The sequence below is a fragment of the Mustela putorius genome, unplaced genomic scaffold (assembly GCF_011764305.1).
Source record: "Mustela putorius furo isolate JIRA1106 unplaced genomic scaffold, ASM1176430v1.1 tig00000450_pilon_pilon_pilon, whole genome shotgun sequence".
Classification (NCBI taxonomy): domain Eukaryota; kingdom Metazoa; phylum Chordata; class Mammalia; order Carnivora; family Mustelidae; genus Mustela; species Mustela putorius.
The window spans coordinates 4684079-4694089 of record NW_025421385.1 but is presented as its reverse complement, the minus strand read 5'-3'; the positions used below and the strand labels follow the sequence as shown (position 1 = coordinate 4694089).

Sequence of the window (10011 nt, the reverse complement as noted above, 5' to 3'; positions counted from 1 at the left end):
ACCTCAAGTTTTTTCTCATTCTTGGCATTCTCTGAAGAAGGGTGGGCAGTTGCTCTCGGCTTTGACATTTAATATTAGTCCATTTCCTTCTCTTCCATCTATACAGGTTAAGCCCCTCCCCCAGACACGTGTGCACACGCCTACGCACAGTTTTTATTATTCTTCTTCAGGCTCAGGTAAAGGTCTGGAAGGACTACTAGTTCCAGCCCCTGCCTCAGGCAACACTGGCCGGCCACATCGTAAAGAGGAAAGTCAGTGCCAGTGGGGAGTTCAAGGACTGAGTTCTCCTGGTGGCCTGTGCTCGCACTTAATCACAGGGCCAGAGAGTTCTCCTCAATGTTGAATAGATTTCCTTTGTATCCGATGCATTGTGTAGGGTCTTTACTCAAAGATAATTAAAATAAATTTTATAGTGAGAGGTGGAGGTTCTCAAAATCCTTCAGACTGTCTGTGGATACCCTTACCAGACTGCGAATGCCATGCAGACTCAGGCTGGTCGCGCGGCCGAGGCTTCGATGTTCTTTGCAGAGTGTATTTCTGCCCTACCCTCCAGGTTCTTCTAAAATGAGACTGGGCTTTATGCTTTCCTGATTTATTCTTCTACGATGTCTCTTACTTGGATCTTTAGTTCTCTACTATTTTCTCTTTCTAATATTTGCTTAGTTCAGTGCTTGGCAAGAAAAAAAAAAGGCATTCAATGAATATTTGTGCAACGGATTAATGACTACACCTCAGCATTTCCCAGCTGCTGCTAACGGATGCTATGCAGAAGTTGGGTTCCATGGCCAAATGAACTTAAGATATCAGGTAGAACAAAGTTGAATAGGTTCCTTTTCTATAGGATTGTCAGAGAGTAACATGTCCATGTACGTCGTGCATAGATGAGAGGAGGGTGGGCTCTAGGATGAGCTTCCTAGAGACGCTGGTTCTTAGAACAGGGCTGGGTGTAAAATGCGCGTGTTGATGTCCTTGCTGATACTACTGTTACTACAGTTGTCTTTGGAGCCCTTTTTCATACAACTTCTTAGGACTAGACTTCCACTACGACATTCTTTTGGGGAAGGCTGACCTACCCTCTCTTTGTATGAAGGGGACTCATTGATTCATATGGTATTAATTAGAAATTTGAAATAATTCACTGGGGCTAGTCTGACGTTAATCTTTCCGCCATTTATAAGAATGTAGTTTTCTGGGAAATCAATTTGGTGAAACAGATGTAAGGGAGAACGCTTAATTTTAAGCAACGGAGCCTTGGAAATACCCAGCGGCACTTTGGAAACATTCACGTATTTGCTTAAAAGTGTCAGTGTGCCAGGGACACCTAAGAAGCCTGCCTGAAGAAAGATAAAGTTAAAATGAAAAAGACCACCTGGACCCCCTTTCTGGCAACACTGCATCTTCATTTCCTTCCTGTCTTTAAAATCAGGACACCAGATTTGTAGCTCTGTCAGTCAGAACTAGCGGTACAACTCCCCGAAGTTCCTGTTTTTACGCTGAGCTGTGTCAGTATTAGATCTCATTGTGGTTTTACGGATGATTTGTCATTCATCAAGGTCCCTTTGGATCCGTTCCTGTGTCCCAAACTGTGAGCTTAATGCTCTTCCAAGCATGGGTCAATTCCTCGTCCTGGCCCGCCATTCCCAGGGAGCTCAGGGTGAGAGCCATGATGGCGCCCTCCCTCTACTCCGGGGGCTATCGTGACTTTGCCGCGTCTCCACAGGCTCCGGAGAGCCTCTCTGAGACTCCTAGACTATCATCTTTCTGTGTTGTTTCCAAAATCAACATTCTTCCCGAAGCACTAACAGACTGTGCCCGTTGCTTGCTCGGCTTATACGTGGCGTGTCATTGTCAGAGAAGGGGCTAGAAGAGACCTGACAGGATTTTCTCCTATGTTACAATCATAATTCTCAGCCTACATTTCCAAAGAAACCCTTATTTGGAATAAATTCTAACACTGAACCAAACACCAAGCTTCCACTGACCACCAGCGAGGTCTCTTCCAGCCCTTTCTTCTTTCCTTCCCTCCCCCACTTCCTCCTGTTTTCCTTCCTTTATTTGTCGAGCCCGGTTTACCCATTCCCAGGCCCTGGGAAACCTCCCCGTGTCCGCGTCAGATGTAACAGCTGAGGGCTCTTCAGTAGCATTTGCCTATTTGCCAACTGACGCTCAACTTTCCAGACCGCCTTTGGCATTCTCATAAATCTGGCCAGAGAGAAGGGCCCGTTTGACTCTGGGTTTATGACTAGTAGCCCCGAAGAAAGTGACAAATTCATAAACTCACATTCCTGAGTAGGGTTTTCACACTGGTTTTCTGTTGTCAGCTTTAAGAAAAAAAGATTTGAAGTTGAGTTTATGACAGCTTGTGAGGAACTGGAAAAGGACTGAAGACAAATATTTCTGGACTGAGAACATGTGTGAGGTCACTGTGCCCTCACAGCCTTCTCCTGGTAATGCCGCTGGTAATAGGAGACGGAAATCTGCAGTCTATTCCTGGAACCTCCTCTGACTCATCCCGTTATCCGGGGACGATTCTTATTATTTCTGCATTACTCTTCCATCTGTAGAATGTGGATACATGTTAATGCTCTAACCTTCAGGCATCCTTGAGTCTGGGGTTTTCTGCTGGGATCTGTCCTCCAGCAACTTCCGGGAAGCCACATTTGGAAGAGCGGCCATGGGCCGGGCAGCCCAGGCATGGAAGGATGTGGAAGGTTCAGGATCTTGGCGGCAAGTCTGGGGTCCTTGCAGAGGTGAGTGGGTATTTGTGAGGCTATGCCCAGAAGGCCTGAAACACCTCCCGAGCTTAGGATCTGGGACATATGCCAAGTCATTAGTTGCGTAATTTTTATAATGGCTTAGAGATGCTGAGGACACAGAGATTTTGAAGCTTTTATAGGGTAATAGTTTCCTTTGACTCAATGAAACATGGGCCAACAGGAAAGGGTTTGGGGGTGGGCATCACCAGCAGCAGAGATCCAGGTGTGCACGCTCAGGTTTGAGATCAGCCAAGCAGGGCACGGTGGGATTTCTTTATGCAAAGCCCTGGTTGTTGGCCGGGGGGGTCTTCCTGCAGTTGTGATGGTGGTTGTGTGAATACCGTGAGTGAGGACGTTGGATGTCTACAGAAGAGGGGACAACGAGAAGGCTCCTGGGGAACATCACATCTGACTGGAAGGGTGGGGAGAGGCGAATGACAGGTGTCCTGGGGCACATGATTGGGGGTCGTTGGCAGGGACTCGCTTTCCTGCATGCAGCAGGTTTGCAAGCTCGCCATCCGCCGGCACTGATAAGGACACTAGAATGTTCTGTGGCTTCTGCGTGTGTGATCAGACCTTACAGCAATATCTGCTCGGAAGTGAATGATTTTATAATGCCTGAAAAAGAATAAAGAAGTTTGTGATTTAACAGTGGCTCTTTATCTTTCTAGTTAATCCGTTTAACTAAGAAATGAGAGACAGATAAAATCACCATTTGCTCTGTTTCTTGTATTTCAGGAAGGAGTTGATTGAATGCAAGTCCAGGACTGAATCTTTGTTAAAGGGATAAGGACAGAGAATTCATCTCCAGGGTCCAAGTACTTGTTCTGAGCAAATGATATATCGTAATTAAACACTAATATATGAAGCACCCAGAGTTTAAAATGATTTTCGACAGTTAATTCTAATTAGCATGTGAAGACCATAAGGGCAAGAATCATTATCCACTCAAGCAGTCCACAGAGGCTGCCCCGGGCCACAGGGTCACCTTGTACATCTGCCCAGACCCTCCGGATCCTTCCTTCTCCAGAGCCAGCAGAGCTGGAGGATGCACGGAGACGCACGGGCATGCTGACAACACCTCGCACCAAGGGGACTGTGGTGGTGGAGCTGAGACGTGCGCAGCGATAGAAGTCCTGGGCTGTTTCACTCTTCCCGCTCTTCTGGAAGCCTTCCGTGGGAGGTTTTATCGCAATACTGCTATTCACTGAAAGCGTGTCCTGAGTAACAAGAAAACCCTGCTACATGTCGCTGGCACTAGGACACGGGTTGCACTAACACCCAGTGGTCTGTTATCAGGTGTAGCAGATAAGGGTGGGCCCTCGGAGCCCCATCAGCGGGATTCAAATCCCAGCTCTGCCCGCTCTGGGCTGTGACTTTTTGGGCACGTTTCATTATCCTGGGTCCCAGGTCCTCAACCAAAAAATGGGGACAGGAGAAGGGCCCTGTCTCGTAGGACTGTTACCATGATGAAATTGTACCAATAAATGTCCTGAGCTTAGCTTACTGATACTCAGCAACTTTTTCATGTGGACTGATAGCATGACTGGCTGAGCTTAGGAATAGGAATTCAGAGAGGAAGGAACTTCTCCAACGCCGGCCTGGTCGCCTCAGTCTGGGAGCTTCCCAAGGAGGGTTTGTAGACAGGCTTGACTTGATGTAAATTGCTGCTGTGGGGTCCAATGAAGGCTGAAGCTATTTGCAATGTACCGTGTAGCCACTGGAAGTGTCCATAGCTTCCTACAGGACACTGCGCTGCATCACGTTCCCGTGAGTAGGGGAGCTGAGCGCCAGTCTGTGTGGGTTATATCTGGAATGATCCAACTTCAGGTGGAACTCAACTTGCTTAGGGACTTTGGATGAAGATGGACAACAGGTCCCTGACACAGACCCTGGCTGGCCACTGCTCCGACTCTTAGTTCCACATGTGTGCACGTGATTTATTAAGTCTGTAATGCAATCAGTATTTGTTAGAGTAAATAACATCCATTTCAATTTCTGCTGAGGAATGACCTTCTGTTGTCCTAACAGATGCTGCCCGGAGCGTAGGCACATAGATCTCCAGGTACCGGGGGTGTCGCCAGTATCCCTAATGTTAATGCAACACGACATGGGTAAGATGAGTGGCCGCGTGTACGAAGTGGCAGGAAGGAATGTGTGAAATGCAGCTGCTTTATTGGGACAACTTTCCCTTCCATTGAGTTAACTGCAGAGGCTTTTCAAGTTGTGCAAAAAGACCAAATAAAATCCAATATGCTTAGGGGAAAACAGGGATACGAATTAAGCATCTCTTCTCTTAGTAAAAACATTCTGATTATAAAAGGCTACATGCCTTCTGACCACTGAGACAGAAGCCGCACTTCCTACCTTGGCCCACGGAGTTCACTGTTGCTACTTCGTCTCGGTTCCAGCCACCGCGGCCTTCTGCAAACAGTCAAGCTTTTCCACCTTGTGTGTCTGCGGCCCCTTGTGTGTCTTGGAGACACCTGGTCCTCACTGCCTATGTCATGGTCATTGCCATCTCTCAGGAAGTCCAGTGGAATTGCAGAGTCTCAGTGCTGTGAATGGGATGTGTCTCCAGTGTCTCTTCCACGGCACCCAGGGGGGCATCGCGCATGGCCTGGGGCCTCCATGGTCATCGGCCTGAACCTGCTCTTGCTGTCATTGACTCGTGTCGCATTTTAAGGCTGATAAAATCATGAAATGAAATATGCTCTGCTCCAGCTCCTGTTCTCAAGAAAAATATTTCAACCTCGCCGTCGGTTAGGGCTTTATTGATTCTGAATTGGAGTGAGGTGGGAAACAGGAGTGTACTACGGGTTTGATCTGAGAACGTGGGGGAGCCAATCTATCTAAATCAGGGCTGTGCCTTCTTCCCAACTCAAAACTCGTTAGCATATCGAGGGAGACAGTTCTCCAGTCTCTCTTTCTCTTACTCTGACAAACCCACTCTGGTGGTGCTTGTCTCTCCATGTGTCTCCCAAGACTGTCGGATTTCTGGTCTCCTGTTGAGTTGGGCTGCTGGTGACTGGACAGCCGTGGCTGGCGACGTCACTGCAGGGCGTCCACGCTCTGTCTCCATGACAAGGCCTGACACTCCGCTCTGCTTCTCCCTTTTGCTTAGAAGAACGAGGGAGGGAATGTCTACAGGTAACTGGGAAGGCAAACCCACAGGGCAGGGTGCATCTTGGAGTGAGTGGAAGACACAGCTGGGCAGAAAGGGAGGGAGAAGCCCGGCTCCAGCGTTTCCAGCTTTCCTCGAAATCTCTTTATGCGATGAGACATCAGGGACCATGCCCTGCCCCAAACAGGGTCTACCATGGCCATCGGGCACTTGACTTTTACTGGAACTTTAACTGCTGCCAAAATTCATCTTTGACCTCACTAACTGTCTTTTACCTGCCCCGCCTCACCTTCTCCCCAGGGCAGCTGATCCTAAGTACATTCTTTGCAGAAAGCAGCACAGATTTAGAAACCATCCACCACCACCCCCCCCGGCAATTTCCTTTGTATTACTCCATTGTCAAGTCTCCAATACTGTAATTTTATCTGCTACCAAGATGCCAAGGATAAAACCATTTTCTTTGACACAGCCATTATTTTAGGGCTTCCTATGGAATCTACTCTGCTTAAACATGTTGTAGGATTGATTTTTGCACTTCTTAATGCCTTGAGCTTTTCATTTACAGCACATTTTTTAAAGGAGCAGAGACGAGACTCAGCCAGTCCTTGGCTTTGTGGTGGGATTGGCTCTTCATGCTGTGGAGGAGAGTGACAGCTGCCGGTGCCAGGGGGACAGAGATGGGCAGGAAGGGGAGTGAGGCTCCCGTTATTCGAAGACATTGGTGGACAATGACTGACAAGTCTTACCGAAAACACTGGGAGAAGATAAAAATGTAGCTTCCATTGTATTAGAATTTTCACCTTTTAAAAACATTCATTTCTCTCTTTTTGTCTCTTCTAGGAAAACCATCACACTTGAGGGGATGGGCAGGCTACTGCATGAGAACATTAAAGAAATGCATCCATTAATGATTGAGTGACTGTGGACATCTCACTGTGGGTGTTAATGGGTGCTGTGCATGGAGTACCAGAAGCCTCTTCATCCAGGTCTGGTAAGGGGCACGTAAGGGTGCTCCTGGAGCTTGAGTAGGATTCAGAAGTCCTATTTCACCTGGAGGTAGTGGGAATGATGCTGACAAGGAGGGCTAGCTCAGCTCATGTGTGTCGAGCACTGGGTTCAGCTATTACCTGTCTGACCTTGGTTTACTCTTCCAAGGAGACAGTTACCATTCTTAGTCCATTTTAGAGAACAGGATATCTAAAATTGAAGAATCAGACAACTTACACGAAATGGCAAAGAAGTGAAGCAATGGATCTGAAACTGAAGCCCAGGTCTGCCTGATGAAGGAGTCTGTCCAAATTCACCATCATGGTGTCTCAGGTCAAGGCATTGAAGGGTAATTCTGGATTGTTTTGTTTTGTTTTGTTTTGCATTAGGCATCGTGGGAGACAAGTATGGTGCTCTGGGCTATTTGATAGAATCAGATTAACTCCAGAAGGCACATGGAGCGTCAGACACTTTGGGCAGCTGTGGCTGCTGCTACAACCTGCTAACCCAACATGAGCTCCTGGGTGACCACTTCTCCACCGCCCCAGGTCACTTCAGGAGGAATACAGGACAGAGTCTTACTCTGTGTTTGTAATAGAGAGCTCGTATGGGGGAGAGTGGCAGGGACCAGATGTCACTTGGCCAGATTAAAACAGGGCTAACGTGAGCAATGTTGGCCTGTGATTCCTAGAAGTCCTATGTAAACCCCTCAGGGAATCATTGGTTTCAGGAGTAGAAAGTGAGGTTGGGAAATGCTAAGATCCTCGGGCAGATGAGATCTTGGAGGCTGACTCCTGGCCAATGTTAGCCTGCATATTTTCAAGTTTATTGTGTCATACTGTTTGAAATCAACAGGCTTACAAAGTGGTGAATCTTTTGTGTTGCCTATGAATTCCCTAAAAAAAACCAAATGCCTTTTGAAGTTGGGAACATATTACTGAAAATTTGTCTCAAACATTCTCTAACAGTTAGCATAAACTGCACCGAGGAAGTGGCAGTTTTATTTGGATAGAAGTGAAAAGATGGAGAAGGCAAGATGGCATCGGTCCGGCACCCACCTACCTGAGTACCTACCGTGTACTCAGCCATACGGGGTAAGGTAGATACTATTGTCTTCCGTTTGATGGAGGGGGAAACTGAGACTCAGGGAAGAACAGCAGAGAGTGAAGGAGGTGACAAAGTTGTTGGGCAAAGAAACAGCTAACCGGGAGAAAGCCATGATATGGAAGCTTCTAGAAAGTGCCTGCAGAAGAGGTCAATAGCGATGACTCCCCTTTCTCTAGACTTCACACAAACATCCTCTTCTGCTAACAGACTTTTTTCTCAGTCAAGATTCAGTAGTCTAGGTTCCCAATTTTCTTTCGTTTTCAAACATGTTTCCTTAAAACATGCCTGTGCTGACAAGACTCATGTTCCAGCGTCTTCTCCTGCTCACTTATGAACCACCACTTAGGGATGGCTCTCTCCACATGTGGTTGGCTTCACCCACGACAGCTTGATTATTAGAGTTTCAGTCTCACAAATCTCTTTAGTTTCCAAGTTCTTTTGGGTACTTGATTTTCCCCTTGTATGGTAATGATGCATTTTCTGGGAGAGAAGGGATGTTAATAATTTGGGGTAAGCTGAAGGAAAAGAGCAGGGCTACCACAAATGGTTGTGATTTGTATGTACTGGAAAGAGGCACCAGCCATGGAGTATTTGGGTCACAGACATCAACTTCATGGTCTGGCTTCTGCATCTGGCCAGCATGGACAAAAAAGCTGTATGGACCTAACTCTCACAAAGAGTTGCTATGTGCTGCATGCAGCCTTGACTGTGGTGGTTTAGGGGAGCAGGGAGTTATAGACATTATTGCAGACTGAGCCCTGTACCGGGTGATCCCAGCTCCATTTCAACAAGGTCGCCATCTTAGGCAGCATTCTATGCCCCTTCACTGGACATGTTGATTTCATTAATTATGTCATATTTCTCTTCTCCATTATGCCTTTAATACTGTGTTTGAAAATAATTACAGGAGGTTGTACTGATTAAGTTTACTTTATTTTATCACTTAGAATGCAACTGCCTTTTGAACTCTATATGGAGATTTAAGGAGCATGATATGGACATTTTTACTTGGAGTCAAATCTCTGGCAGTTTGGTCAGCAGAATTTCAGTAGGAGTTGCATGACGAAATTTCTCCCGTAAAATTCTGTTTTGGCAAACACTCACTCATTCAGTAACTGTACTTAGTACAAGTCAGGAACTGTGCCAGAGAGGTTGGGGATGAGGTGAGCCAGAGAGAGTCCATGGGGAAGAAGCAGGTGTCTTATCATCTATCTACCTATCTATCTATGCATTCTTTCATTTGTGTTTATGAAGAAAAGTGTGATACCACATTTATTGTATTTGGAGCAGAGTTTCTCAACTGCACACTTAACACGCTTCACGACCAGATGCTTCTCTGCTGTGGGCTGCCCTGTGCACTGCAGAATGTCTAGCAGCATCCCTGGGCTCCATCCACTACAAGCTAGTGGCCCTACTCCAGTTCGGACAACCAAATTGTCTCCAGATCTTGGTAAATGCCCCTGGGGTACCAGTTACCCCTGGTGAGAACTGCTGATTGGAAGGGAGTTAAAGGGACACTTAGAGGAAGTCAGTTGTGGTAAGTGGAATCCAGCGAGGGAGTAGGGGTAGCACATAGGCTCCAAGGGGGAGCCCAGGGTTCTTTTTCAGGCAGAAAGAAAGAAGTACAAATGGAATTGTACTTGGAAATAAGAGGCTGTTCTTTAAATAAAAAGAACTACCATTTACTGAGTACTAAGTTTATGTCAGTGTTTTTTTTTTTATATAAAGATTTTATTTATTTATTTGACAGAGAGAGAAATCACAAGTAGATGGAGAGGCAGGCAGAGAGAGAGAGGAAAGCAGGCTCTCTGCTGAGCAGAGAGCCCGATGCGGGACTCGATCCCAGGACTCTGAGATCATGACCTGAGCTGAAGGCAGCGGCTTAACCCACTGAGCCACCCAGGCGCCCCTATGTCAGTGTTTTAAATGCATTACCTCATCTACCCATTTCACGAACATGAAGACTGAGGCTCTGGAAGACACAGAGACCTGTAAAGGCACAGAGTGGTATCAGTAGACACAAGTGCTTCTCCCTGG

The 10011-nt window shown here is 46.8% G+C and overlaps 1 long non-coding RNA gene across 2 annotated transcripts; it reads left to right on the top strand.

Moving 5' to 3' along the window:
• Positions 1-2427: 2427 nt before the first annotated feature.
• On the top strand, positions 2428-9654 carry LOC101680133. Of its 2 annotated transcripts, none has more exons than XR_006606789.1 (3): positions 2428-2750; positions 3495-5906; positions 6721-9654. It is a non-coding gene; the product is annotated as an uncharacterized LOC101680133 (long non-coding RNA). The 2 variants fall into 2 exon arrangements; XR_200699.3 differs by having other exon boundaries at positions 3495-7216; positions 7836-9654.
• Positions 9655-10011: the final 357 nt, after the last annotated feature.